Below are 6000 nucleotides of genomic sequence, written 5' to 3'. Positions count from 1 at the left end.
CCTAACCTACCACCTATTGACCTCTACTCCACAAATACCAGATAGAAGAGAAAGTAATTTAATTTAATGTCATAAGGATAAAAGGCTTTAATCAAGATAGATAAATGGCATGCAACTGTATCTATTTGGAATGCATTAGCCAAACAACGCAATAGATCAATCGCACATGAAGTTCCACGAGTGTGATCTTTTTCAAATCCTAATATGATTTCTATCTCGTCAACCACTAGAGGAGCCACCTGACTTGGCCACACCCAAACCAAGATCCATTCTTCCCACTTTTCAAGAATGTATTTCTCTTCACTATCTTGTAGTTTCCCTCATCAATTTTCAATTATAGTGCAGAGTTCTTCACGAAGGACACCACTGCATCGTCTAGAGTCTATGCTTCAAATTTTTTGTTTGATCCCATGGAGGCCAATAGTCCTTTGTCTGAGTAAGTTCTTCCTAAATAGTCATGGGGGGAGAGGTAAGTCTTGAAATTGCCTTTCTATTGGGAGATTGTGTACATAACCTCTTGGTCTTCTGAAAGCTAAAAATTACTTCGAGTCTGCCAACTCTAGCTCCACACTATAGAAACTTTTAGATATTGACTCCAAAATATCCTTTGATACAAAAGCATCATTCTCGTAATAGAAAAAAGGTGCTCCTTGCATTAACACATTGATTTCCTCCAAGTGTGGCCCAATAGGTTTCACAGGAACTCCAAAACTAGTTAGTCCTTCTAGACATAAATTAGAGACGTCACATCACACACTCTAGACATTGTTTGTTTGTATTGCATACTCTCTATCTATTTATCACCCTTTAACACTTTCCTCTGCTTTTCTCCAATTTCTCTCTTCTAGGTAGCTGATAAGCTTATTTCCATGTCATTCAAGATAATGCCTTCTTGCTTTATTTTATGAAATTTGCTTGCACATGACTCTTCAGTTTGTTTGTTCTGCTTCTGTATAGATATAAATTTTAATTCACGCTCAGATAATAATTAAATAAAATAAGCATTTGTAAAGAAAATATTTAATCATTCGATATTACATATTATCTGACGGAAAGATCCTAGACAATTCTTGGAGAAAGGAAACATCATTGATAAACTTTCTTGCAAATAACACTGAATCAAATAAATTAAAAATGTTTCATGTAATTTTAAAAAGTAGAACTCAGTCAATGCTTTCATGCACCGATGGCAAAGCCGTTTGACCCACACCATTATCCATAATAGAACAAATCAATATAATAGGCTATTATAAAGAATATATACAAAAATATGAAAGAACATTAAATTACCATTACAAACCCATAAACCATTAAATAGTGAAAATATATATAAATTTGTAAATGTCTCCCTACAAACACCACAACCATAACCCAAAAAAAAAAAATTCTTACCCACAAAAACTAAGTAGCTGGTGAGTTACAAGTCTACAACATGTCTTAGATGATCAAACCGTTTCTTAATTTTGTTCTTCTGATTAGTGAATGGATTTAGTTGCATGTATAAATTTTCTATTTGAAGGCTTTCTTTTCCCTATATTTGAGACTTAATAAAATTCTTGTGAGTAAGAAATTGATTCAGGAGTTACGTGTGAAGAATTTGGCAAAGTAAATGATGACAATCAAACTCAAATTTTATCTGTCTGAAAAGCCGTTTATCTTGATGGCATTAAATTAAAGTTCTTTCTCTATTTTCTGGTGATCTCTGGAGCAGAGGTTTCTTTGCATCGATTTGGGATACATTTAACTTGTGTTGTATCTGTGGAAATATGTATCATAGGTCGATGCAATGCAACCTCTGCTCCACCAATACTTGATAGAATAAATAGTACTTTAATTTAATATCATCAAGATAAATTTATTTCAAGACATATATTAGGTATAAAAGGAATCCTACCTTGTCATTTGAAGGGGTCTACCTATAATTCAAGTGATCTCTTAATTATAAAATTAATTCAATTCCAAGTGAACAAGCAATCAAGCATTGAAGGAGAATTCAAGTTGCTACAGGTGCATTTGGAAGACCAAAGGACACAATGAAGCCATTAAATACTTTTTAAGGTCTTAGGAGTGAAGAGCCAATCAATTATGATGTCTTAAGGTCCATTATGGCCTTTAATGATGAAAATTGTAATAAGTTTTTAATTTGTCCTAAAGGGCCTGGTAAGGACCTTAGGACCAACAAAAAGATGTAATAGGAATTTATGGCTTAGGGAGTCTACAAGAGTTTAGGAAAGTTAAATAAATCATTTCATGACCTTGTGTGTCAGCAATTAAGAGTTTTTGATCAAATGGTTGATGTAATGCTTTGTACAGCAGAGAATGCTGGTGTACGAACTAGGACAAGCAATAACATCAAATTTTTGTTTTCTTTAAATTTTTTGGTGTTTTGGCTTATGGTAACTTTGTCTTGAGTGTGTATTTGAATTCCTAATGCATTGAAGAGACCTTGAACATCTTATTTATAGGGAAGATGCACTGATAATCCATTTGTCTCAGACTTTAGACTAGTTGCATTGACTATTCTAACAGATTTGTGCAATTTGGCATTTGATTTGGTTGATTTACAATGAGAATGGTCATTCCATGAATGTAAAAGGCCTAATATTCATGGGATGGCACTCCTCTAACATGTACAATAAACTACTAACAGGTTGATGTGCAGATTGGGTGGAGAACCGGGGTGCTCACCAAAATAGTGAATGTAAGAGTGGAGAAATTGCTTGCTAAGGAGCAGCAGTAGAAAATCCGCCTTAAGGAGGGGCACATTTTATGATTGACAGTGTTTAGACATTTCAAATGAAAAGTGAAGCCATCATCATTTGGATGGTATAGTGTTTGGAAGAGGGGTATATGTGAAACCCTTCTTTTAAGGGTTTGTGAGAGGCTAAATAAGGCATTTTGCATCTAAGAAGGTTAAAACTTGTAAATAATTGCATTTCCTTAGTTTTGAATCATATACTTTCCAAAGAAACCTTTTGATAGTAGATTCTGTGTACCATCCTAATCCAAAAAGCATTCATTTTGTCTACATCCGATAGTCATTGCTAAAATCAGTTTAAAGTGTATTCATTTAGGGAACTTTCATAAAATATTCTCAACTTACACATCATAAAAGGATCTTAAAATATTCATTGTTTATAATGATAAGAATTTGGTTGTTCCATACACCTTCCTTTACTATTTTAAAAATATCATCGACCAAAATATTGTGCAGCAGTAGTATGGAGTGCATTTCATCTATTTTATGCCTAAATATTTCATCATACCACTTTCTTTTCAAAGGTGACTGATCGATTGCATTGTTTGGGTAATGCATTCAAAATAGATACAGTTGCATACCATTTATCTATCTTGATTAAAGACTTTTATCCTAATGACATTAAATTAAAGTTCTTTCTCTATTTTTTGGTGATCTCTGGAGTAGAGGTTGCTTTGCATCGACCTGGGATACATTTAACTTGTGTTGTATCTGCAGAAATATGTATCCTAGGATGATGCAATGCAACCTCTACTCCACAAATACTAGATAGAAGAGAAAGTACTTTAATTTAAAGCCATCAGGATAATATGCTTTCAAGACATATATTAGTATAAAAGGAAGCCTACCCTATCATTGGAAGGGGTTTACCTACAATTCAAGTGATCTCTTAATTATAAAATTAATTCAATTTCAAGTGAACAGGCAATCAAGCATTCATCAAGAATTGAAGGAGAAATCAAGTTAAGAAAGATATTTAATAGAGGAGACATTTAATAAATATATCATCTTTAAAATTAAGAAATGGACAGGAGATTAAGAATACAAACCTTCCATATTGCACACTTCAAGGTATATTCAAATTACAAGTTACATTTATAGGGTCTGTCATATTCGAGCTAGCTACTATTTCAACACATTCTAATACATGTATCTATTTCTATGCAATAATTAGTAGTATCTACATAGACTAGCATGGTACATAAGATCTTTTCTAATGGTTCCCTTCATATGCAATTCTTTCAAGATTATTTAGTTGTATCTACCTTCTTAGGTTATGCAAATGGAGATTAGATTAGGTTATGTATCTACTTTCTTGCTTTGTAATTCTCATTGTGTTTAATAAATTTTTATCCCTTTGGTGAAAAAAAGGAGGTTGATGACAAATATCTATGTTGTCTATTAGTTGATTCTAGTGACAATAAGTGGTTAATGCTGATACAAAGTAACACTAACAAGAAACTTTGATGATAATCTAGTACACATCACTATTGAACTTACCCCTATCTCATATAACCCTATGTTGTCTAGGCTCCATAATAATTAGAAGATCCTAATTACTACTATCCTAAACCTTGCATTGACCATCACAATTTCATAGTGAGTTGAGTTAATTAGTCCATTAGCAAGATTGGGAAAGAGTTTGGTATTGAGTTAGGTGTTGGTGGAAGGTTTAAGGAGGTACACTATCATCATAATTAATGTTAGAGAGTGTTGTGTGAAGAATAATGGCCACGAAAGGAGTGACTATCCTAAGTGCTTGAGACTGTCACAAAAAGTGAGTGTTGCAGTAGTGAATCTTCCTTTGACGTTTGTGTGTTTGGGAGGGTAAAGACCCATGGTGGTATATGTTGAGTGGTTGAGAGGGTAAAGATCCACATATCAACTATCTACTTTGACATCCTAAGATGGTGTCCACCTACTCTAAAACCTTGTGGACACTCTCTATTTGATACTAACATATACATAACATGTGCCTCTCATATAACCCTATGTTGGCTAGGCCCCACCATAATTAGAAGATCCTAACTACTAAAAACACTAGATTCTCCCCTAAAAGGTTGTTGAGTCATACAAGGCCTAGCTTGATAGCCCTATAGTCTCTCATACCTAAAATATCCTTGTGTTGATAATGGTCAAATGTGACTACCCTATGGCCCCTACTATGCTTTATACCTTTGTCCCTAATATTGATACTATTGGGTTTTTCTTTGTAAATCATATAGTAAGCCTAAATTATCCTTTGAAGGATGGGGAGGCCTATGGACACTTTAATTCCTTCATCAAGGTTACAAACTTCTCTCATGCCTCTTGTGTCCTCCCATGTACCTCCTTTTCCATAAGAGACTTTGCTATAGCAACCCTAAAGTCATTTGTATTGGCCATGTGTAAGAAAACTGAAATTTTGTGCTTTCCACCCCTAATGAAATAATTGAAAAGTAACTTGTCTTGAATGTAATCTACAAACTACAAGAACTCCAAAAACTAACTCTCATGTTGAGCCACTATGAAACCTTATTATGTAAATTATGGAACTCATCTATGCATCTCTATCAATTTTTTTTTGAAATAGAACAGACTTTGAAGGACTCCAAAATGGTATCTGGAGAGGGTTTCCAATGTGAGTTGGTGCATTTTATCCTCCTAGTACCACAAGGTGGAATCAAGTCCTCTCAAAAATTGCATTGAAAGTTATGCCTTTAGGTTGCTCACATATAGATGCAACCCAAAGCATAAGTCCAAGCTAAGTAACCAGGACTTATCCTCAACCCCATTTGTGGATCTTAGAAATGTAGAGGATTGGAGATGAAGCAACTGTCAAATATGATCCTTTGGCTCAAGATATTTTCTTTCTATAGTCTATACCTCTTGTATTTATGCATGATGAGGCTAGGTAATGTGTATTGATTAATATTCTATCTCCTCTATGTGTGTTTCTCAAATTTCAAGGTGAACTCCTAATAAGCTCCCAAGATGCAAGTATATGCTCCTCTACTATAAGTGGATCCTCATGGCTTGTAAGATTTGAGTTCCATACTCAGGCTACTCATCTTGGTGAAAACTCTCAGAGTGATATGACCCTTCCTTCCATTTCCTACACCCTATTTTCTAACCCACGCCTCATAACCTTTACCTCACTTCCTATCATTATTACCTTCCATTTACCTTTCATAGCCCCTATCTTAACTTCCTCCACTTTCCTACATCCTATCCTAAACCTTAACCTCATACACACTTACTTT

Source organism: Cryptomeria japonica, chromosome 7 (assembly GCF_030272615.1).
Source record: "Cryptomeria japonica chromosome 7, Sugi_1.0, whole genome shotgun sequence".
Taxonomy (NCBI): domain Eukaryota; kingdom Viridiplantae; phylum Streptophyta; class Pinopsida; order Cupressales; family Cupressaceae; genus Cryptomeria; species Cryptomeria japonica.
The sequence above is the reverse complement of the archived record's forward strand: the minus strand, read 5'-3'. Positions refer to the sequence as shown.